General features: G+C 52.5%; 1 pseudogene; it reads right to left on the bottom strand.

Moving 5' to 3' along the window:
• Window positions 1–22,920, bottom strand: LOC133340041 (116 kDa U5 small nuclear ribonucleoprotein component-like; annotated as a pseudogene).
• Window positions 22,921–24,787: the final 1,867 nt, after the last annotated feature.

Below are 24,787 nucleotides of genomic sequence, written 5' to 3'. Positions count from 1 at the left end.
TAAAAACGAAACTATTTTTATTTTCCCAGGCGAGGCCCGCTGAGCTACAATAGCTCTTCTTGCAGACGCGACCTGGCGATCACAAATGGCAGCTCAACAACAAAGTGGCTCATCGTCATCGTGTGGAAAATTATCGCAGCCAAATAATCTAAATAATGCGTGATGTCTGAGCGCACGTCGATTCTAAATGTGGAGGGGAAAACTGCGATCAGGGGGGAGAGAGAGAGACACGCAAACTCCAAATATACAGCAGGGTTGGGATTGAACCCACGACCTCCTGTACACCAGGCGAGAGAGTTAACATCTCCTAGCCACCGTGATGATGATGAGAGAGAGACGCAAACTCCAAATATACAGCAGGTGTCAGGGTCGGGATCGAACCCACGACCTTCCTGTATACAAGGCGAGGTAGTTAACATCACCTAGCCACCGCGGCGCCCACAACACGCGATACAACACAGCCCCCCAAATCAACAATCGGAGGGGCTAAACCTACGCTCACCTTGTGGATCTATTTCACTGCGGTTGCTACTTTGCGCGATCGAGCGAAACGATGATGGACTGGAATCAGAGGCTACGTACGGGAGGGGGGGGGGGGGGTTTGGTTTACCGTATGACGAGGCAATTCGCATCGCCGGATGACCGCGCGACAACGGCTACGGTAACGACACGCACCGATTTACAAGCGAGCGACCGTTGTGCTGCCGTGGGAAAAAACGAGTCTGGCGGAAAGAGGGGCCGGGGGGGGGGGGGGGGCGGTTTAGGGGGCGGATGACGCGGGCCGCACGCACGCAAGTTGAACTTCTTTCGCACCGCATGTAGGCCTACCCACGGCCAATCACATCGGGTAGTTGAACATGACGTCCTGTTTGGCCAGCTCCAGCAACATGGGGTCGTCGAAGAACTTGCTGATGCTTACGTCCTCGCTCAGCCCCTGCGGAAAGCGGAGGGGACGTGCCGTGGGGCACAGTGGGGTTAGAAAACGCAAGGGAACAAGAGCGGTCCTCCCTCCACCCCGCCATCCCAGAACGCTAGAGCAGTGGTTCTTCTTCTTCTTAACCGGCGTGTCGTTCGTGCCACCAACCCCGCCCGGGGGTGTGAGATGCCCCTTTCCGGGGGGGGGGGTTAGCGAGACGTGGCCAAATTTTTTTTCAGAAGGTAAATCACCGATAATACAATTTGAGCACGGGGCACGCGGGTGCACCCGTGCTTACACCGGGGGAAGGGATTTAGGCACCGGTTCAACCTCCTGGCGCGGCAGGTTGATACAAACGAGCCTACCTCTCCCTCGAGGAAGAGTAGGCCACATAATGCTCAAGAGGCCCTTCAGCCAGTGGTGGTGTGCGCAAGCAATTGCAGTCCTGCCCCCTTACCCGATCAAGGACACTCAGCTGTAAGCGTAGACCAGTGTTGTTCATGACAAGGGCCCAGGGCTCACTAGCAGCCCCTGGTGGCCTTTAGTGCGCCCCCCCCTCCCGACAATACACAGCGACAACACCCCACCCCACCCCCATCATCGTCATCGTGCTGCGGTCACAAACCCCGCAATGGTTTTCAAATGGTGTGGCAGGCCCTCCTCACTCGCACTGATGACGCCTCATCGGCGAAAGTGCCCCCCCACCGCCACTCCCCCCCCACCCACCCCCACCTTTTGAAAACGTAGTGAAGACCGCTGGCGTAGACCACCGTGTGAATGAAGACGCCCAAAGGCGGTGATCGAAAAATAAAACCCACAAGACGCCCCGCGCGTGTACCTTTCGGCGACGAGTCTTGATCATGAATTCCCTGGCGAGGTGAGGGGCCGGCTGCGGCTCCAGTGGACGGATCACAATGCTCTTGTCCAAGGGATCTCCTGGCACGATCTTCGCGTGTGCGCGAAAAAAAACGACAAACACTTGGCGCCGAGTCTGACACGTAGGCTTTCGCGACCAATATTATTCGATCGCGCGAGTACAAATGTGTCGTTCGGCCAGAATTCTGGCAAAATCGCTGGATGTGATTACCAGCGAAACTTCAGAGTACTCAAATTGTAAATGTTGTGGATTCGCTCTCCGAACACACAAGCGGTGGGCTGAACTAGTAACCAATTGAGCCACGTTCTGTTTACGTGACAAACCTTACTGGATGGCTGTCGGGTGGTGGTGGTGGGTTAACGACACATTTATACTAACGCCATCTAACCCAAAAAGCTTTATGCTGGACTTGGTGCTTGCCTACTTAACTGGCCATTAAATAAGACATCAGTTGATCGAAAACAAAGTAGGGGTTTCCCCTACGATGTATGCGGCGGTAGTAGTTAGTAGTAGTAGATGCGTTCCAAAGGAAGACAGCTGCCTGGCGAGTAGCGCACACAGTACACATACACAGTACACACACAGTACACACACAGCATACATACAGTACACACACACAGTACACACACGGTACACATACACAAAACATAGAGTAAATACAGTACACAGAGTACAAGCAGTACACACACGGTACACACACAGTACACATACACATAACATAAAGAGTAAACACGGTACACACACAGTACAAGCAGTACACACAGGGTACACACACGGTTCACATACAGTACACACACAGTACAAATGTTGTCCCACGTCCTGCAATGTTTTCAAATGATGTCAAGGGGATCTTTAATGTCCACTGTGAAACAGACGGTTGTGCATTTCAGCTAAATGCACAAACAGCGAGAACTAGGGCAGCTTGCTGGCAGTAACCTATTTTCACGCGGTGGTGTGTCATTTTCCGTAGGTGTTCACAAATCCGACGAAAGCTGTTGTATGTGTGTATATATGTTGAACTTCTTTCGCGCCGTACGTAGGCAAACGTGCTAATCGTAGGTGCGGGGGGAAGGACAACACACTAAACACAAAATCAGCTCTAAAAAAACGAGTTCTCAATCTCGATTATTTCAGTGCACAGCTCCTAAAATCGGAAGAGCGTTCCAGACGGCCGCAGAAGCGCATCTGAAAGCGCAGCGCGATGCGGTGACCACCGTCTGTGTTCGATGGCCAGCCAAAAGCTGCTGTTGCTGCGAGGATGACCGGAGTTCGCGTGACGGTTTAATGCTCCTTGACGAGATCATCAAAGGTATCGTGGTTCACTTGCGGCGAGAACTTTGCGTGTAACGAGTGCCAAAGATTTTTGTTTGTCGAGCACCGTCGTCATCATGATAACTTGGGAGACGAGAAACGACGGGAGGAGGGAATTCCAAAGTGGAGCAGTGCAGCAAAGACGAGGGAACACCTTCTTGGTTCTTTCGGTAAAGTCACGTAGAATGGAAATAATAAAATAATAAAAATAAAACATAATAAAATAATTCTCACGACGTTTCGGCCACAACGCAAGCAGCCGTCCTCAGGTGAAGAACAGGGCTGTCGGAAATAGGGAACGCGTCGCGACCTGCCGGCACGCGGCGGTTCAGACCAGCGGCGCGACGGACGCGACGAAACATCCGGCGCGCCACACGGTGCCCGTGCGCGCACAAACGACACGCGCCGACGCAGCACGACCGTTACCTGCCAGTGGTGGAACACGGACAGGCAGAAGGCCTGCCCCTGCGTGTGCGTCCGAAGGTCGGTCTCGAACCCGAACGAGTCGATGGCGGGGATGAAAGCCTTGATGGTGTAGAGCGGCGAGCCGGGGATGGGCGCGTCCTGAGTCACGTGGCCTCTGCGCGCGGTGGGCAAAAACGAAACGGGCGTTTTTTTAACCTCGGACCGCGGTTGCCCTGGATCACGCGGGGTGGAAGGGGGGGGGAGACCTAGTGGTCCTCGAGTGGTAAGGGCTGCTGGGGCGAGCGGCATTGCTACTCTCGAGCCCGGGCCGCCCCCCGCCCCCCCTTCTAGCGACGTCGCAGAAATATATCGAGCAAGCGACGAATGAGAAGGCCCGGGTCGTTGGGTTTTAGCGGGAGGGGTTGTTGTACCCCCCCCCACCCCCATGTGAAAACGAGTCATTGTGCCAACCCTCCGCACCCAGGGGAGATCCCGATGGAATGCGGTTTCTATTTAAACTCCCATTCAATTAAAGCGATAACTTTCACGACGACGGAAAAAACAATCGCCCGGCTGCACACGGCGGAGGCACATCAATAAACAAAGCAAACCACGCTGAGCAGAGGTCGCAAACGGGTTTTGATTCCTTACCCGTACCCGGCCGCACCAGCGTCGCAAACGGGTACCCGTACCCGGCCGTACCCGTACCCTACCCGTACCCGGCACCTTTTTTACAAGGAGTCATGTTTGCATAGAGCACAATACCTGCAGTCATAATGCAAACAAAAAACATAACAATTATCATATTTTTTACTGGCAAATGAGGTTCCAATGGTGTAAATGCTTACCCCGAGTTCTCATACTCTGATGGTGCATTGTCTTTGAGTTGTGTGCCTTTTGGCGTCATCTGGTCCAACCCATGTGAGACTAGGCTCTAAGGAAAGCTGTCTCGGGTGTGGACCGATCAACTTCCAAGGACAGTGCATATCATTATCAGACTTGTTTCTTTTTGTTTGCATTTTGACTGCTTGTGTTGTGATTATTGCAAACATGATGCCTTGTATAAAGGTGTCAGTTTTGTACCAGTTGAAAGGGTAAAAACCTATGACTGAAAGCCAGTTTTTTAACGTTCGTGAAAATAAACGCGGCACCACCGCGTCCCGAATTCCTGGGCCACCGCCGCCACACTGTGCCGCCGCGGTGGTACATGCCTTCGCCGAGCCAGCACGGTGTAGACGGCAGACACGCAGTCGGCCGGGGCCTGCACCTCCACGAAGTAGTAGGGCTCCATGAGACGCGGCGTCGCCTGCAACAGACGCGGGCGAGCCGCGGGTTACAGGGCCGCCCAACGCGCGAGTTATCGCACTTCAAACTCGCGCACGTGACCTGCGTGTGTGTTGATCTTCTCTCGCACCGTACACGTAGCCAGCCGTGCTAATCGCAGGTGCGGGGGGAAGGACAACAAACTAACACACGCAAAGTAGTTATCAAGAAATGAGTTTTCAATCGAGATGATTTCCAAGTGCATGGCTCCCAGGGGATTCCTAATATCGAAAGAGCGTTCCAGACGGCCGCAGCAGCGGTGCTCTCGCAGAACACGGTGCGGGTTGTAATAATCATAACACTTTCATTTGATACGGCGTCATTAGTGTGCTAATAAGCATGCCACAACGCTGTACGTTAATTATATACGAGGACCAAATCCCGTATGCGGCCACAACCAAGCAAAATGAAAACCCGGCTACGACCAAGTGAAATAAAAAAATCAATCAACAAATGAAGAAATAGCATAAAAAAAAGCACAAACGACGATAGCAACAACAGCAACAACAAGCCGCGCCGAGCGTCGCGCCGAGGGCAGCGTCCAACGTCAGGTTGGCGCGGACGACTTATTCGGCAGGGGAGGGGACACGCGCACGCGGGCACGCACCATGAGGAACGCCGAGTAGACAACCCGGCGTGCCGTCGGGATGATCTGACCGCCGCCCCGGTGCAGCGGCTCATTGGCGATGACCGCGTCCAGGATCTTGAACTTCACATTGCGGATTGCTGAGCGCCAGACAAGCGCGCGAGCAGCACACACACACACACGGCACACGGCACGCGGCACGCGACACGGCGTTAGCATCGCTTTCTTCGTTGCCGCTGGGTGCTCCTTTGGGTCGCCGCTCCGACCCAAAGGGCTGTTTTACGCGTAGCGTACGGTTCAAGCAAAGCCTGCGTGAAACAAGCATTTCAAATAATATTCTTAGGTTTTTTTTCTTCGGTAAAGTCACGTAGGTAAAAAATTAAAATTAATAAAAGTTAAATAAAATTAAAAAAATACAGCTATCGTGGCTGTGACGGTTCCACCTGAAGACGGAAGCTTGTGTTGCCTCCGAAACATCGTGATTTTTTATTTTATTAATTTAAATTTTTTACCTACGTGACTTTACCGAAAAAGAAAAAAAACCCTAAGAATATGAATCCTTGCAGTCACGAAAGCTTCAAATCTAGAATTTCAAATAATGATGACGATAAAAAACCCCACCAATGAATGGCTAAAGCTCCTAGTCACCGATTCATTTATTTACATTTGTTGCCGTCCCAAAAACCAGCGGCTCATCTTCGCCACGGACAAAACGAAAGGTGACAATGAAGACTGCTGCCGAGTCAACCGAGGGGAGGGGGGGAGCCCAGAGGGCCAGTTCAGATAACACTGGTCAACACACTTGTTCTGGCATAAGGTATTCCAACGGTTTTAAGGTAATTTTGTGGTGCCGATTCCAAATCTGGCATCAGTTTTTGTCCATCACATCAGATATCAAATATTGCATTTTCAATAAAAACTGCAGAAGAAAAATATTACATAAATGTGGATATCTACATAAAATGATAATATAAACACACTATTCTAAAAATACAGCACCATATTTTAACACTAAAGCAGTCACTGACTCGTAACAACTTGCAATCATAAGTGACAGAGTTAATTTCGGGTAAAATCAATGAAAATGGGGTTTGCCGATAGCATAATAAGTATAACCCGTAAAAACAAAGTTTTTCACTCTAAATCCTTTATATGCGTGGCGGCTAGAGTCCTCTCGTCCTCTGGCTTGAGATGGCTGCCACCTATGGGTCAGATGATTGTCTGCAGTATTAAACAATTGGTAATTAAATATTTAATTTGTTTTCCCTAAACAGTGTAAAATTTTGGAAAACATTTTTCACGAACACTAATTGTCTCGCACAACGAGTCTGTGTGGAAAATGTCAGCTCGATTGGATCACGGGAAGTGGGTTAAAAAACGACCGAAAGATTTGCACGGTCGCAAGCACGCAAGCAAGCGAACTTAATATAAAGGATTTAAAAATGAGATGTGATAGAGAAAATCTGAGATCAGATTTGGAATCAGCACCTTGAAATTAGTCTAAAACAGCTGCAAAAGTCCAGGCCAGAATTTTTTTTGTTGCTGACCAGTGTTATTATCGCACCGATGTCGGCCGTGAAGTGGGCGAATCGACCCCCCCCCCGCCAACTGCCTCGACAAATCGTCGCGATTCGGGGGGGGGGGAGGGTCGCGATTTAAGTCAAAGGATGGACTCCTCCTCTCTAGCAATGCGGCGAATGGTAACGGGTGCAAGCGCAACAAACAAAAACATGAACAAGAAAACATCTTAAAGTGACTAAGTACAAACAGAAAATCCAAGAAAAGACAGCAAAATATTGCAGAAAAAAGCACCGTACACCAACCCTGTGTGCAAAAATCCCAGTGGGATGCAAGTCAAACAACAACAACCATAAGACAACTTAGATTAAGGCCATCAGTCTAACTGATGGGGGGGTGCAGGAGAGGTGCCCGGTGAGGTGGGACGGCTCTCGGCTGGACGGGGCGGAGGAGGATGAGGAGGAGGTGGGTGGACTCACGCTCATCGCACAGTGGGCCCTCGCGAGTGCCCCACTGAAAGCCCTGCACGATGCTGTCCTTCACCGAGCCCAGCAGCGCCTTGTCCACCTGCGCACATGCGGAACCACAGACACAGGTCAAAGGTCAAGATAACCACCCTCGGTTGAAAGCTTTCGTGACCGCACGGATTCATATTCTTGGTTCTTTCGGTAAAGTCACGTAGAAGGGAAATAATACAAATAGAACAACAATATTCTCACATTTCCACTGCAACACAAGCAATCATCATCAGGGGTGAAAACCACAGCAAGAAAATGTTTCGTGTTGAAAATGTTTCTTGCTGTGGTTTTCACACCTGATGATGATTGCTTGTGTTGCAGTTGAAACGTCGCGAGAATTTTATTGTTTTAGTTTATTATTTCCCTTCTACGTGACTTTACCGAAAGAACCAAGAATAGATAACCACCCTCCCCCACTCCCCGCGGTGTGGGGGCAAGTGCTGTTAAGAGAGCAACTGCCAAGGGCGGGGGCACGGCACGCCAAATGGCGGTGTTGGCCGGCACCGCGCCACGGCCGCCTTTGCCTCCCGAGTGGCGACGCTTAAAAACTAATTTCTTTACAACTGCTTTTTGTATTTAGTTCGTTGTCCTTCCCCCGCACCTCCGATTAGCACGGTTGGCGACATACGGTGTGAAATAAGTTCAACATACATACATACATAGACTCACACAGAGACCCAAAGACTCACACAGACCCATAGAGTCACGCTCTGGCCCACAGACCACATCGAGACCCATAGAGACCCATAGACAGATATACATACACACCCCCGTAGAATTCACATGGGTGAACCAACTGTATTGCCATCACGTGCCATGCCCTACAACAACCCACTGTGCGCCACACCTAGGCCAGGTACAGCCCTGCAAGTACGAACACACTCGCGCTGAATGACGGCGTCAATCTGCAGCTGTGTGGGACAGGGTAGTAGAGTATTTGGCTGCTGTAAATTTCCACACGGCGACGAGCCACTTCGTTGAACCATTATTTGTGATAGCCAGGTCGGTTCTGAAAAACAGTTATGTAGATAGCTCAGTGGGCCTTACCTGGTAAAATAAAAATAAAAACTACGGCACTGCATTGCGCCGTTAATCGCCAACCGGCTTTTGGAATACAGCCTGTTTAAACGAATATTCGTAGCAACCTCAGCCCAGGCCTGAACATCATCCAAAACCAAACCGATGGCTCAATACGGTGGGGGAGGGTTTCGCCACTTCTGCGCCGGTACGCCCCGAGTCACAGAATAAACGCGCGTGTCTTCTTCACGTGCGCATGCGCAAAAGTGGAAATATTCTTAGGTTTTTTCGGTAAAGTCACGTAGGTAAAACATTTAAATTAATAAAAGACGGTGCCACCTGAAGACAGAAGCTTATGTTGCCTCCGAAACGTCGTGATTTTTATTTTACTTTTATTAATTAAAATTTTTTACCTACGTGACCTTACCGAAAAAAAACCTAAGAATATGAATCCTTGCAGTCACGAAAGCTTCAAATCTAGAAGTGGAAATGTCGAATTTTGACTGTGAACACAAGCGGACGCAGCACCTCTGAAGGCAGGGTGTCGTCCACCAGGATGTTGGGCCCAGTGGTGTCGGGGCCGAAGGCCCAGATGGACCGGGCGGCGAGCAGATCCCAGTCGTACTTGGTCTGGAAAAACTCTCCGAGCTTCTTCCTGCGAGGGGGGGGGGGGAAGCCAGGAGGCGACGGTTAATCACCTGCAGGCCTCAAGGTGCACATGGCCTGGCACAAGCGTCGTGGTGACGTCACCGCCACTTAGTGGCGAATGGCGGTTGTTGTTGTTGTGTGTACGCGTGTGTGTGTATATGTCATCAGCCAGTCATCTCAGTCATCTCGATCAGTCGACCCGTGGCACCTGGGTCTGCCCCGTGACCTCCTGCCAGCGGGCGTTCGAAACTTCACGTGGCCTCAAGGTGCACATGGCCTGGCACAAGCGTCATGGTGACGTCACCGCCACTTAGTGGCGAATGTCGGTTGTTGTGTGTACGCGTGTGTGTATACGTGTGTGTGTGTGTGTATACGTGTGTGTGTGTACGTGGCCTCAAGGTGCACATGGCCTGGCACAAGCGTCGTGGTGACGTCACCGCCACTTAGTGGCGAATGGCGGTTGTTGTTGTTGTTGTGTGTACGCGTGTGTGTATACGTGTGCGTGTATACGTGTGCGTGTGTACGTGGCCTCAAGAAGCACATGGCCTGGCACAAGCATCGTGGTGACGTCACCGCCACTTAGTGGCGAATGGCGGTTGTATTTGTTGTGTAAGTGCGGGTGCGTGCATACGCAGAGGGCACAGATGGTGCATCGGTCAGTCATCTCAGTCGAGCCATGGCGCCTGGTTCTGTTCCGTGACCTCCTGCCAGCGGCCGTTCGACACTTCACGTGGCCTTAAAGTGCACATAGCCTGGCACAAGCGCTGTGGTGATGTCACCGCCACTTCGTGGCGAACAGCGGTCGTTGTTGTTGTACGTGTGCGTGTAAGGGAGCGGTAGTGCAGCGGTTAGCGCGCTGCGCTACGAACCCGGTCGACCCGCTGTTCGATTCCCGCTCGCGGCCACCAACAGCAGTGACGATTATCTGAACCGGTCCTGGGCACTTCTCTAGCTCGACTCAGGCTCAAATGAGTAACCAGTGGTGTGGTGTGTAAACATCGCCACTGGGGGAGACATGGCGGCGTTCCCACTACGCGGAGGTTAGCACGCACACAGTAAATACCTCAGTGGGCTTTGGGCAGGTAAGGTAAAAAAAAAAGTTTGTTTTATTGGCATAGATTTTCTTAAAGTGAAAAAAAAGTGAAGCGAGCGAGCGTGCGAGAGAGCGAGAGAGAATTCCACCGAGCGGGTTTCGTGGTCGTACTGCGCGGCTCTCCGATGCGCTTTCTGGTCGTACTAACCGCGCGTCGTTTAAACGATTTGGCTGCCGCTATAAACGGTCACGTGACGATTTGTAAAAAAAAGGCGTCAGTTTTGTTGCCAGATAGAAGGGTAAAAACCAATTATCATATTTTTACTGGCAAATGAGGTTCCAATTGTGTAAAATAAATATAGTTTTGGTTCAATAAATTTTTTTTACGATTTGCTAACCTTTCCTACACTTTATAACGCTCTGACCCCCGTGACCTGACTGGACATCTGTGAAAAAGAGCTTCATAGCTCATCGGATTCCTCCAGCATAAACAAATATTCTGACTTTGATTCTGAAACCCAGACCGCCTTCGGCAAGCGCGTTACCTGTTCCAGGTGATTTGCACCACCTCGTTCTCGATGTCCTCGGCCAAGCCTTTCTCCAGCGGCTCGGCAATCATTGTGATCTTGTTCCTGCGAAAGCAACGATCCACACACGTCAACAAACAACCGGAGTTGCTCCAGATGCTCCTCCGGTTTCCTCCCCACACCTAAAGCACTCATACAGGTAGTAACAACAGTTCCACACTGCCCACCAGGGATTATTTGTCCGTCTGTCTGTCGTGCATAGCCACGCCCTCGATTTGTATTTCTTAGAGCGCTTCGGGCGGGCTCAGCACCACGTGACGCGCCGCCCCACGCAGCTTGCGCCGCGTGACACGGATCGCACGAATGCGCCGTCCAACCAAGTTGCTACCTGCCCCCTCCAAAGGAACGTGTTTAATTGTCCGATAATTACAGCTGAACATATACACAGTGGACCGCAGAGTTTGGGCAATTTGTTGGTGCCGGCTCATCGTCAGGCTGCCGCCTTCCCACTCGCCTGCGGTTCCTAACCCCTTGCGCGCCCGAGTCGTTGCTCTCTCTCTTTCTTCGAGAGCGAACGAATAATACTAAGTTCAGATTATTATTGTTATTTAGGGGACTTACTTCTTGTTGGGAGTCTCAGCAAAGCACTTCAAGGAGGAGGTCTCCACCACGGTCTCACAGAAAGACACGACAGGGTCAGCAACCTGCGGAAGGACGTGGGGACATAACCTTCATCACGCAGCACAGGAGATCTAAAACATTTTTATTTTTATTTAACCAGGTGTAGTACCATAAGAGGGGAGGGGCTGCTGGGGGCTCTGGGACCATAGACAGATAAGCCCTCGGCACCAGGATCCCAGGCACCCCAGGACAGTTAAGCCCCTTGGCGCCACCAATGGGGGGGGGCTGTATGTGCTCTGTGGGATACCTGGGGGCGCACACAACCCCACCCCTAGTTGGGGACGAGGCATAAAAGGGCAGCTCCCTGGCCGATCGGGGCCAGTCGCAGCTCAAGACCCAAGACCCGCCAGCCAGCCAGCTTAGGACCCTGGACCCCCTCGTCCCGCTTGTCCTTGTAAGGGCCGGGACGCTGTGAGGGCCAGTGGTGGGACTCTGGGACTCCCGGCTCTACGTCCTTGTGAGGGCGAGTTCCGAGGAAGCCAGAGTCCAGACCCGCACCTTGGCTGGGTCGGGTCAGGTAGCCTCCCCGAGGGTAATTGTAGCCGGAGGACCCCAGAGCGTAGCCAGAGTAGTGTATCTAGGCTGTGTACCTAGGCTGTGTACCTAGGCTGTAACAGAGTATCAGGACTGTTGGGAGTGTTGTATTGTAATAAAGAAGTTACCTCTACAAGTGTCTCCGGAACCCATTACACAGGTAAGGCCCACTTCTGAGCTACATAAGCTCCGTGTCAGAAGCTGTCCGTCACAAGCGATAGCTCAACCAAGTGGCTTATCATCGCGTGGAAATTTGAAGCAGCCAAATGCTCTAAACACGTGATGTCGATTCTAAACGTGGAGGGGAAAAAAAGAATCCACACGACCACCGGGAGAACGTGCAAACTCCAAATATACAGCAGCAGGCGTCAGGGTTGGGATCGAACACACGACCTCCTGTATACCGGGCGAGGTAGTTAACATCTCCGAGCCACCGCGATTGGTGCGGGCAACAGACCAGAGGAGATATGAGCTTAAAATTACACGCACACAGTGAAATTTATTGCGTGGAGAACACTTAAACTTGTTAATGCATGGCGATGATCGTGAATGTAACGATTTACCCCCTCACACTGGTCCGATCGCTCTCGGAGCGCCGGGACCAATGGGCTTGGTGCAATCGGTAAAATTATAAAATAAACACTATAAGCCTTTTGCTGATTCAGCTGCACGTTGAATAGACAAGTTATGCCCACAGCAAACTTGAGACCCTGGGTACTTGTCCCAGATTCTGGGGTCTGTTACACCGACAGGAAACAGCTTGAATCCCCCCCCCCACGCCATCGACCGAAGCCTCTGACCCGGCAAAACGCAGCGAAGATTCGGATCCCCGCATCTTAAAGAGGCTTCCGTTCACACAGCCAGCGGTGCGACGGTCGCCAAAGCACAAACCTTGATGTCGATCTCGGAGTACATCTTGCGAAGGTCGTGCATCACGCAGTCCAGGTAGAGCTCCCCCGTGCCCAGGATGATGTGCTCCCCCGATTCCTCCACCTGCGCGCGCGAACGAGCAGAGCTGTCAACTCACGTCGGCACGCGCGATCCCGCTTTTCCACTGGCACATCCGAGTCAAGCCGAGCCGAGCCAGCGCAGGGCGCTCACGGTAACGAGGGAGGGGGCGGGGGGGGAGTGGGTTTTCCACTGGCCACCTACCATGTCCCGAGGGCCAGAACTAGGCCATGATTCAATGGCTTCGCCAGATATTCAAATCTGGCTCAAGGTGGTGGTGTGGGGCCAAGCAGGGCAGGAGGGAGGCTAATGACAGGTTTGTCGCGAGCGACGTCAGGCATCGAGCTGCGGTTCAATGGCTTCGCGAGACAATCGATTCTGACTCGGGGATGGGGCCAAGCAGGGCCAGGAGGCAGGCTACTGACGGGTTCGTCGCGAGCGACGTCACAGCCTGTACGGTGGCGAGGACAAGGCGCGACCGCTTCAGCCGCGCGTCCCCGGTCGTTTATCGCGGGTGACGGCGGTGGCACGGCTCGGCATTCTTCAAGTGGAAAAACAAACCTGGCGCCGACTGAGCTACAACCGGGCTTGGGCTCGGCACGGGCCTGGAGCGGTTCGGTTGTTATGTAGTGGAAAAAGAGATGTGAAAGAAAAACGACAGCTTTACATTTCTAGATTTGAAGCTTTCGTGACTGCAAGGATTCATATTCTTAGGTTTTTTCTGGTAAAGTCACGTAGGTGAAAAAATTAAATGAATAAAAGTAAAATAAAAATAAAATAAAAATCACGACGTTTCGGAGGCAACACAAGCTTCCGTCTTCAGGTGGAACCGTCACAGCACGATAGCTGTATCAAGTGAGAGAAATTCCAAGAACACCATATTTGTATATATACTGGTTGAGGGTGGGAGGAGCTTTACATTTAGCGGAGAATGCCGTTGGAAGAGCAGCAAGCGCCCTCTCCCGCCGAGTGAGGAGGTGTACCTTGGTCGTGAGGACGGGATAACTCTTGTTGACCTTACGCAGGCCGTCCAACATCTTCGGCAGCTCCGACGGGTTCACGGGCTCGACGGCAATCTTGATGACAGACGACGTGTTGAACTTGAGCGGTCGGAAGATCTGGGCCTGTTCGCGCGAGCACAAGGGGGGGAAAGGGATCGTATCCTCACGACCAAAGCCCTTCGCAGACAACCCTCGCCCCCCTTAATTGCAATGGGGGTTCTCGACCTTTGTGGTACGGCCGTGATATGTATGAATGTATTTATGTAGCCAACCGTGAGAATCGGAGGCGCGGGGGGGGGCGGGACAACAAACTAAACACAAAAAGCAGGTTCTAAAGAAATGGGTTTTCATTCTAGATTTCCAAGTGCATGGCTCCCAGTCGCTTCCTAACATCGGCCGCAGAAGCGCATCTGAAAGCGGGCGATGCGGTCGTCACCGTCTTTGTTTGATGGCCAGCCTAAAACCACCGCTGCTGCTGCTGCGAGGGATGCCCGGAGCTGGCACGATGACCAGATCGGCAAGGTGTTGTGGTTCACTCGTGGCAAGCCACTTTGTGTGTGATGAGTGCAGGTGAAACTTTGGTATAGCCCTGTGAGCCATTCGGCTCTTGAATCGGGTGCAACCGCAACAAAGAAAAATACATGAACAAGAAAACATCTTACAGTGACTATGTGACTATGCGCGAAAAGAAAAATCCAGGAAATAACTGCCAGAAAAAAAAGCACCGTACAACAACGCCGTGTGCAAAAATCCCAGTGGGATGCAAGTCAAACAACAACAACAACCACAAGACAACATAGATTAAAGCCATCATTCTAACTCCGTACTAAAACAAACATATATGGCCAAACCAAAAAAAACTTTTCCGAATCACCAAAATAAAGCCATTAAAGCAACTAGCGGTGGAGAAAGAAGAAAGAATATAGCAAAGCTTTATTTCAGAGAGCACTGCGATGAAAACAATGCGGTGGTTCACCTCGTCGGTGCCTGTGGGCTCTGTGATTGTAGCCGTCTTCACAATGGGCTGATCCACGCCTTCGATGAGCACCCAGTTTCCAGCCGGGACTCTGCTCACTTCAATGCGGTACCTGGACACGGCAACCCATGGTCAACATTGCGCGCACAAAGATAAAGGCAAAAGAACCCCCCCCCCCCCCCGTATAGCCTTCAGAGACTCTTGGGGCAAGTGCTGTTAGCGAGCACCTATGAAGGCCTGCACGGCAGACGAGGGGGTGGGTGGCCAGCACCACGCCTGGCCGAATTATCTCCCGAGTGCCGATGTTTACACGCCGTACCAGGTACTCATTTGATGCCGAGTTGACCTACGGCAGACCCAGTACTGGCGTTGACCGTAAGCGGGAATCGAACCTGGGTCTTCGGATTCGTAGCCCAGCGCGCTAACCGCTACACTACACCCACACACACCCACCCACACACGAAGATAAATATCCCCGTGTAGCCTTAAATGAGTATAGGGGCAAGTGCTGTGAGCGAGCACCTATAAAGGCCGAAACGGTACGCGAGGGAGTGGGTGGCCAACACCACGCACGACCGCCTTTGTCTCCCCAGTGGTGACAATGTTTACGCATCGCACCAGGTACTCATTTGAGGTTGAGTCGACCTAGGGGAGGCCCAGGACCGGTTAAGCTAATCGTCACTGGTGTTGGCCGTGAGCGGGAATCGAACTCGGGTTGCCGGGTTCACAGCGCAGCGCGCTAACCCCTACACTACACCCACACAGACACACACCAATTCCCCGCCGCCTCCAGCGCCCACCAACCTCGCCACGGAGATCCAGAGGCGCCCGACGGCGCAGATGCGCGAGTCCTCCTCGTCCTCCAGCGTGTAGTTCTCCCCGAGCACGCGGGCGTCCTGCCCCGCGTGCAGCGTGCCGCCGAGCACACGGCCAACGCGTGGAAGTGCACGCCGTCCTCCGTGCTGTACATCTTGGTCGTGTGGCACATGAGAGGCCCCTGCCGTCAGGAAGGGAGACACACACACACACACGAGTGTGTATTTTTAAATTATTTTGCACCATACGTAGCTGACCATGATAATCGGAGGAACGGGGGAAGGACAGCAAACTACACACACAATGAGCAGTTATGAATAAACGAGTTGACGTATCTAAAGAAATGATGAACGTCAAACGCAGGAGGTGAGACGCTTGCGTCTTGAACGACGTTTTATTTCTGAACATCCGCATAACGACGACGACGAGGATGACGAAGATGATGACGACGATGACAATGAAGATGACGACGATGACGACGATGATGACGAAGATGACGACGACGACGACGATGAAGATGACGACGAAGATGACGACGATGAAGATGATGATGACGAAGATGACGACGGTGAAGATGACGACAAAGATGACGACGACAATGACGATGCGTGAAACTCAAACGCACTCACGTCGGGGTCACAGTCCAGCATGGCGTCGGCCAGCTCCGAGTCCAGGGGGCCCGTGTAGGTGTGCTCAATCTTGGTGCGCGCGCCGGCTTGCGGCGACGGCACGTGCTCCACGCACATGTCCACCAGCCCTGCGCGCACGGTCAACGCGTAACGCCGGCTCACTCGCAACGCCAGCGACGTCCCGTCGCCCCCACACGCGTCTCCGTTTGGTCGGTCGGCGAGCCACGAGGACGCGGCGTGATTGTGCCAGCTACAGGCATCTCAATTTGTTCAGTCGGTACACAGCGAGCACACGGCGTCACCGCGTCACCGCGGCACCGACGCACACCTCGGCACGTTCACAGAGTGGCACGACAGTCGGTACACCACGAGGACACGGCGTCACCGCGTCACCGACGCGCGCCTCGTTCAGTGCGCGCGACGTCAGCGGCACGCTCAGGTTCTGCAGTCGAAGAGGTTGTCACGTACCATAGTATGGCCCTGCTGTATAAGGTACCGGTTATTACGTATTTCGTTACACACTGGGGAACAGAGCACGCGGACACTCATCACAAGCGTTACCGGTCATGTCGCCGAAGAAGCGCTTGCAGACGAGGCGCAGGAGGGGGCGGATGTTCATCTTGAGCTCTTCCTTCGTGAGATGCACGCCGAGCTCCTCCAGCGTCCGTGGAAGCAGCACATCCACGTCCCCCACCACCTGGGCAGCATTCGCATCACATTCACTCAATCGTTCGTCGCAACACCGTCAGTGAGGGACCGTTGTGCCAAACGCGTGACCCTCTCGAGACGGCGCCACAGACTCCCTGCCCAGGGGGCCCTCCCCGTTTTTTCCCTCCCCATTTAGAATCGACGTGCGTTTTGGAGAATTTGCCCGCTGTACATTTCCACGCGATAAGCCACTTTGTCGAGCTATCGTTTGCGGCCGGGTCGCTTCTGAAAAAATTGAAGCTATATAGCTCAGTGGGGCCTTACCTGGTAAAGATAAATCGAATAATGCAGCCCATGGCGGCCTGGTCTAAGCGTCTCTAGGACAGCGGTCCCCAACATGCGGCTCCGGAGCAGCACAAGGCTTCATACTCTTAGTTCTTTCGGTAAAGTCACCATGTAGGTAAAAAATTTAATTAAAATTAATAAAAATAAAACAATAAAATCACAACGTTTCGGAGGCAACACAAGTCTCCGTCATCAGGTGGGACCGTCACAGCCAGATTTGCTGCATCAAGGGCTGCGACGGTCCCACCTGATGACGGAGACTTGTGTTGCCTCCGAAACGTCGTGATTTTATTATTTTATTTTTATTAATTTTAATTTCATTTTACCTACGTGACTTTACCGAAAGAACTAAGAGTATGAATCCTTGCAGTCACGAAAGCTTCAAATCCAGCACAAGGCTCTTTCAGGACCGCTCCGTGACGTTATTTATCAAAGACCATCGTGTCACTGTATTCACCGCGTGGCTTTAAAAAAAGGCCCTTCTTGTCATTTTGGGCGCAGGGCCCCTGGCTCCAGGGGGCGACGCGTGTGGTCGTGGGGACGCAGACGGTGCACGAGCACTCAGGAGAGCCACCCAGGAGCGCCGCTCTCGCGCGGCCCACTGACTCGGATGGGTTGCACAGAGCGATGGGGAAGACCCTGCGCGCCAGCGGCGGTCGCGGCCGGCCGGGCGAGCGGGCGAGCGGGGCGGGCACCTGCGAGAAGATCTTGTAGACCGGCTCGAGGACGAACTCCACGAAACTGCGCTGAGCGTTGGTGTCCGGCTGCTTCTTGGTGAAGCGCCGCCTGGCACGGGGATCGGCAACGGATCAGTGTCCGCTCGCTCGAAATTTTGACGAGCGGCAAGGGGCATCACAACTGCACGGAACACAGGCCTGCGACCAGCATACCACCGAGGACCCCTTTAAAGCCTCAAAGCCAAGAGCCCCTGAAAAGCAATACCTGTCAAATGCAGGGCCCACCACAGAGGTCGCAAACCAGTTTTGATTCCTTACCCGTACCCGGCCGCACCAGGGACACAAACGGGTACCCGTACCCGTACCCTACCCGATACCCGGCTACCCGTACCCAGCCGGGTATCGGGTAGGGTACGGGTACCCGATTGCGACCTCTGGGATGAAGCCATGTTGCAAGCACGGGTGGGTTGATTCTAGGAACTTGAATTGTGAGACGAGACAAGACGTTGGGAAATGAGTGACAAATGGTGACTCACCCGTACCCGGCCGCACCAGGGTCGCAAACGGGTACCCGTACCCGGCCGGGTACGGGTAGCCTGGTATCGGGTAGGGTACGGGTATCGGGTACCCGATTGCGACCTCTGGCCCACCAGCAGAAGTGATGTCTAGCAAGGTGACAGAAGCAAAGATGTCCTTTCTCTGCCAGTTTAAGTTACCAAGCCACACCAACCTCTCCCTCCCCCCCCATTCAAAGTGAGAAACGATGACCAGCAGCCAAGCAGGTGACAGCCACCACAATTCGTTGCGGGGAAACGCCCGTCCCTCTCCTTTCCAAACGATCAGATTCATAACATTTATTTATACTGCAGGAGGAATCCGATGAGCTATGAAGCTCTTTGTTCACAGATGTCCAGTCGGGGCCACGCGGTAAGAACGCTACGAGAACAAACAGTACAAGAACACGATACAAGAAAGGTAAACGGATCACCCAAACACAAACAAATACAACAAACTAAACCATCCCCACCCTGCCAGACAATGCCCCCACTGCGCTATTCACTTATTTTCCAAAAGCGACCTGACCACAGACGATAGCTCAACAAAGTCGCTTATCAATTGGGACAGTAATAGCCGCAAAGTAATCGAAAGCAGTGAACAAAGACACTGTTCCCCACCACCCCCCCCACCCCCCCCCCCGTCACCAGCCTGCACGCTCTGCCGGCTGCACCGTTGACAAAGGACTCACGTCTTGGGGTTGAAGTAAACGTCTCCCCAGAGGCGTCTGGCAAACTCTTGGTAACTGACATCGCCTGTAAAAATCAACAAGACGGTTTTTAACGGGATGCAAACGCACGACGGGCCCGTGTTGTATTTACAACGGGCCTGCGCGTCACAGGCCCAAAGTTGAGGGCCCCATTGGCAGTGGCACAGACTGTTGGGGAAAGTTCTGTTAACGAGCACCTATGAAGGTCGGCACTGCACACGAGGGGGGGTGGGTGGCCAGCACCACGTCCGACCGCCTTGTCTCCCAGCGGCGATGTTTACACACCTCACCGGGTACTCATTTGAGGCCGAGTCGACCTAGGGGAGGCCCAGGACCGGTTCAGATATTTCGTCACAAGCGTTGACCGTGAGTGGGAATCGAACTCGTGGTCGCCGGGTTCGTAGACTCAGCACGCCAACCGCTACCCCCCCACCGCTACGCCACCACACACGCACTCGGCTACATTCGTCAGGAGCAGCGCCTTAAACTTACAGCAGCGTGGCAACAAGGCCACGGACGGACCCCCCCCCCACCCCACCCAACCTTGCGCAAGCACCGTTCGTTTTTTTTAACAAAAGCTCACCGTAGACACTATGGGAACCTCATTTGCCAGTAAAAATATGATAATTGGTTTTTTTACCCTTCTATGTGCGCCTTTTGGCGTCATCTGGTCCAACCCATGTGAGACTAGGCTCTGAGGAAAGCTGTCTCGGGTGTGGACCAATCAACTTCAAGGACAGTGCATACATTATCAGAGTTGTGTTTTTTGTTTGCATTATGACTGCAGGTATTGCGGTCTATGCAAACTTGACTCCTTGTAAAAAGGTGTCAGTTTTCTCACCGTAGACGTCGGAGTAGATCTTGGCGAAGGAGCCGAGCGTGAAGCAGACGCTGTACTCCGAGCTGGCGAAGCAGACGTTGCCCAGCAGTGGCGACACCACGAGGCCGTCCTCGCTCTCCGAGTACAAGCTGCGGCGGCGTACAACGCACGGGGTCCAGGTCAACGCGTTGCAACGGGCGCAATGCAGAGAGAGACACGACGAAAGATCGGCCGCGAGACCGCCGAGCACACCCGGACCCCTTTCCCGCTCCGTGACGTCTGCAAGTTGCAAGGTGGGTCCGTCCGTTCACCCTCCGAACCATTTGCTCGGGGCGGCGGGGGTCGTCGATCGCGAGCGATGGCTGCGAGCGGGTTCGACGCCGCGCACGGCGCTACGAACATCCACCAGGCTGTTGACCTCGTCCAACAATGTGGTCGCAACTTGAAGTAGGCGGCGTGTGGGCGGCACAGCTTGAGCTCCCAGCACCAGGCCGGTTCGATCTTGGTGAATCGACACAACGGTGATTGGCGAGGCCGCTCCCTGGACCGCGTGCTTGTATCAGCCGCTCCGGTGTTGAGCCATCACCTGGGGGCGGGCGGGCGGTCTGGAGCGGTGTTGGCGGTCTGCTGGCGCTACGAAAGCCGGCGGGGGGGGGGGGCCCGAGGATCGCTTTCCCGCTCGCGGCCTGCCCCCTAGAACTCGACCATCGGCCTCCAACATGAGCACCCGGTGCGATGCGTGGTAAACCATTCGGGCACTGGGGAGACAAAGGCGGCGGCGCGGTGCCGGCCACCCAGCCCGTGCTGTGGCCGTGTCGTCGGCCTTCGTAGGTGCTGCTCGCTAACAGCACTCGCCTCAACAGTCCGTTACAGGCTATACGGGGGATCTTTATCTTTGTGTCGAGACCACGATGGACAGCCAACGCTGGGCCGTGTCCACTCCGAAGCGAGCGTTTGCTCGGCTGCGAGTTGCTTAAAACCGAATCGCTTACATGTGGATGCCCGTGCAACCAGTTGCTCAACACGGTTGCTTGCAGTTCACACGGGGCACCAAGGCGTCAGTGATTTGCTGCTCAAACGAGCACCCAAGGGTGGCGCTCATCTTCCATTCACAGGCTGCCATCGGGGCGTTATATACGACATACTTCACCAGCGTGTTAAAGACTGTGCTGCTGAACCATAATGCCTAGCAGGCGGTATGCACTGCAATCAAGTGGGAAAGTAAGGCCTGCTGATGATGCAAACAGTCTGCATCAGCAGCAGGCCATGCTTTCCCACCTGATGACGGACACTTGTGTTGCGCCCGAAACGTCGTCATTTATTTTATTTTTCTACCTACGTGACTTTACCAAAAGAACCAAAGAGTGTGGATTCCTGCAGTCACGAAAGCTTCAAATCAAGATTGAATCAAGTATTGGAGTACTTCTAATCAGTGTGCTGCAGGTACATCCAGAGCTATATGTTAGAGAGGCATCCAAATACTCCGAATGATAATAATCCAAATCGACCGCTTTCTGTAAATGATTGTAAATGTTGTAGTGGGTTTACTCTCCAACACACAAGCGGTGTGCTGAACAAGTAACCAATTGGCATGTTTTGTTTATGTGAAAAAACTTTATTATGTTTTCTTTTATTATTTTATTATTTCCATTCTACGTGACTTTACCAAAAGAACCAGGAAGATAAACCTTTACTAATTGGTTGTGTCTGGTGGTGGTGGTTCAACGGCAATTTGTATATTTACGTGATCTAACCCCGAAAAACCCCCTCTATTATGGATATTGGTCGCGAAGGACTACGCGTTATGTTAAACTGATGAGGAAAAACGTTATCGCAACAGGAAATGCGTGCGGGCCTCAAACAAATCGGCGTTGATAAAAGCAGACGAGGCAGAGCGTTGCACGTGCCATTTGGTGGTCACGTGGACAGTGGCACGCAAGGCATGATGGGAGTCGCGCCGCCTTATGACCGTTTGCGAGCATGCCTTTTGTTTTTCACGTTGTCAAGTACTGTTTAATGGCTGGCTAACGTTGCTTCACGAAGGCGAGTTAATTAAACACGCAATAGAATACAGGGTGTGTAACAAAAATAAATGAACCTCACCCCCTCTGCTGCGTCAATGAAGAGCACAACGCCGTCGCACAGCCTGAAGGAGGCCGTGGCTTCGTCGGAGAAATTGACGTGCCCTGAAAGAAGAAAATGCCATCGTCAACTTCAAATCCCACACAACAACAACCGCCATTCGCCACTAAGTGGCGGTGACGTCCCCACGGCGCTTGTGCCAGGCTATGTGCACGTTGAGACCACGTGAAGTGTCGAACGCCCGCTGGCAGGAGAGGTCACGGGGCAGACCCAGGTGCCACGGGTCGACTGACTGAGATAACTGGCCGATGCACCGCCTGTGCCCCATACATTCGCATTGACTTTGAAACGGATCGGCCTACACCAGAGACAGCCTCCCCTTCATAGCCTTGTCTCACCACCAGCGTTAGATGAGAGAACGCCAAAAGGCAAACAGCATAAAGGTTGGAAATATCAAGGTATTACTAGCGTGGATTGAGCAAATATTTGAACATATCCTAACACCTGTAATTGTTGCCGGACAGGATAAAGCCGATTCATTTCTCATCGTTTTGACGAGCAAACTGCCCTTCCGCCAAAAGAAAGTCCCGTAGAAAAACAAAACCGGAACACAAAAAACAACCGCGCACCACACGCGGAATTGAAAAAAGCCATTCATTTGTAGCGCGCACCGCTGAGTTTCGCGAACCGCGACAACGCGGGCAAGCACAGGCGGCGGTGACCGCATCACTCACCCGGCGTCCATGATGTTGAAGAGGAAGGATTTCCCTTCGAGTCGGGCAGCACCATGGTCACCAGTGCTCTTGATGCTCACCCCTCTCTGCGCAGAGAGCGGCACGGCCACGCGAAACACTTCAAACGACTACCCCAATGCGTTGCACCACGACACAGAAAAATCGTCGCCGGCGTCGTCGTCGTCAACATCGGCCATGGGGATCGCCTTTCGCCTTTGTTCTCTGATCTAACACTGGTGCAGACTAGGCCATAAAGAAGTCTGACTCTGGCGTAAGCTAATCAGTTTAAAAGGCAACGCGTGTATTATCAGAGAGCATTTCTGCTCGCATGTTTCGCCACAAGTACCTGTGTGGTTCATGCGGGGGGCTTGTCGTCTGCAATGGTGTCTGTGTGTGAACATTTTAAAACCTATTCTTGGTTTTCGGTAAAGTCACGTAGAAGGGAAATAATAAAATAAAACAATAAAATTTCACGACGTTTCACTGCAACACAAGCAATCATACTCAGGTGTGAAATCCACAGCAAGAAAATTTGTGGATTTCACACCTGATGATGATTGCTTGTGTTGCAGTCGAAACGTCGTGAAATTTATTGTTTATATTTATTATTTTATTTTTTCCCTTCTACGTGACTTTACCGAAAGAACCAATAATATGAATCCCTGCAGTCACGAAAGCTTTAAATCAAAATTTCAAAACCTGTTTTATTGCCAGAAAGGGGTAAAGCCCATTTTTTGATCCTGTCAAAAGGGTCCCATAGAAATAGGACCACGAAGACGGATGACAGCAAGACGCAAACCCAAAGGGGAAACATCTCTCGTCGTCTTTCTAGGCCGTGTCCCAGACTGCCACACAAATGTGACGAACTGTGAACAAATTACGGGCGTAGACCAAAGCACCTAATGGCCCGTTCAAAATCGATCGTCACGCTTCCTGATTCGTGACAATCGTGTGGGGTGGTGACTTCACGACGCCCGGCTGGCCGAGTCCCCGCTGCTTGTCACGGGGCCACGGTGGCTAAGAGGTTAACTACCTCGCCTGGTATACGGGAGGTCGTCGGTTCGATCCCGACCCTGACGCCTGCTGCTGTATATTTGTAGTTTGCGTGTCTCTCTCTCTCATCATTATCACGGTGGCCATGAGATGTTAACTACCTCGCCTGGTATACGGGAGGTCGTCGGTTCGATCCTGACCCTGACGCCTGCTTGTGTATATTTGGAGTTTGCGTGTCTCTCTCTCATCATCATCATCACCACGGTGGCTAAGAGATGTTACTACCTCGCTGGTATACGGGAGGTCGTCGGTTCGATCCTGACCCTGACGCCTGCTTGTGTATATTTGGAGTTTGCGTGTCTCTCTCTCATCATCATCACCACGGTGGCTAAGAGATGTTAACTACCTCGCCTGGTATACGGGAGGTCGTCGGTTCGATCCCGACCCTGACGCCTGCTGCTGTATATTTGGAGTTTGCGTGTCTCTCTCTCATCATCATCATCACCACGGTGGCTAAGAGATGTTAACTACCTCGCCTGGTATACGGGAGGTCGTCGGTTCGATCCGACCCTGAGCTGCTGCTGTATATTTGAGTTTGCGTGTCTCTTCTCATCTCATCTCACCACGTGGTGTCTACTCGCTGGTATACGGAGGTCGTCGGTTTCCGACCCTGCTGGAGTCTCTTTCTCGTCATTTTTTCTTCCCGTCCTTTCTTCCACGTTTAGAATCAACCCATGCGTTTAGAGTATTTGGCTGCTGCTATAAATTTCCACGTGACGATAAGCCCACTTCGTTGAGCTATCATTTGTGATAGCCAGGCCGCTTCGGAGAAAGAGCTTCATAGCTCAGTGGGCCTTACCTGGTAAAATAAAAAGTCTAGCTTAGTCGCAGAGGTTCGCCATACGAATCGGCCCAGTTTAATACTGGCCGTGCACCAACCATCAAAAACAAAAAACTACG

Source organism: Lethenteron reissneri, unplaced genomic scaffold (assembly GCF_015708825.2).
Source record: "Lethenteron reissneri isolate LAM-NWPU_2019-01 unplaced genomic scaffold, ASM1570882v1 scaffold_656, whole genome shotgun sequence".
Lineage (NCBI taxonomy): Eukaryota > Metazoa > Chordata > Hyperoartia > Petromyzontiformes > Petromyzontidae > Lethenteron > Lethenteron reissneri.
This window is presented reverse-complemented; position numbering and strand designations above follow the sequence as displayed.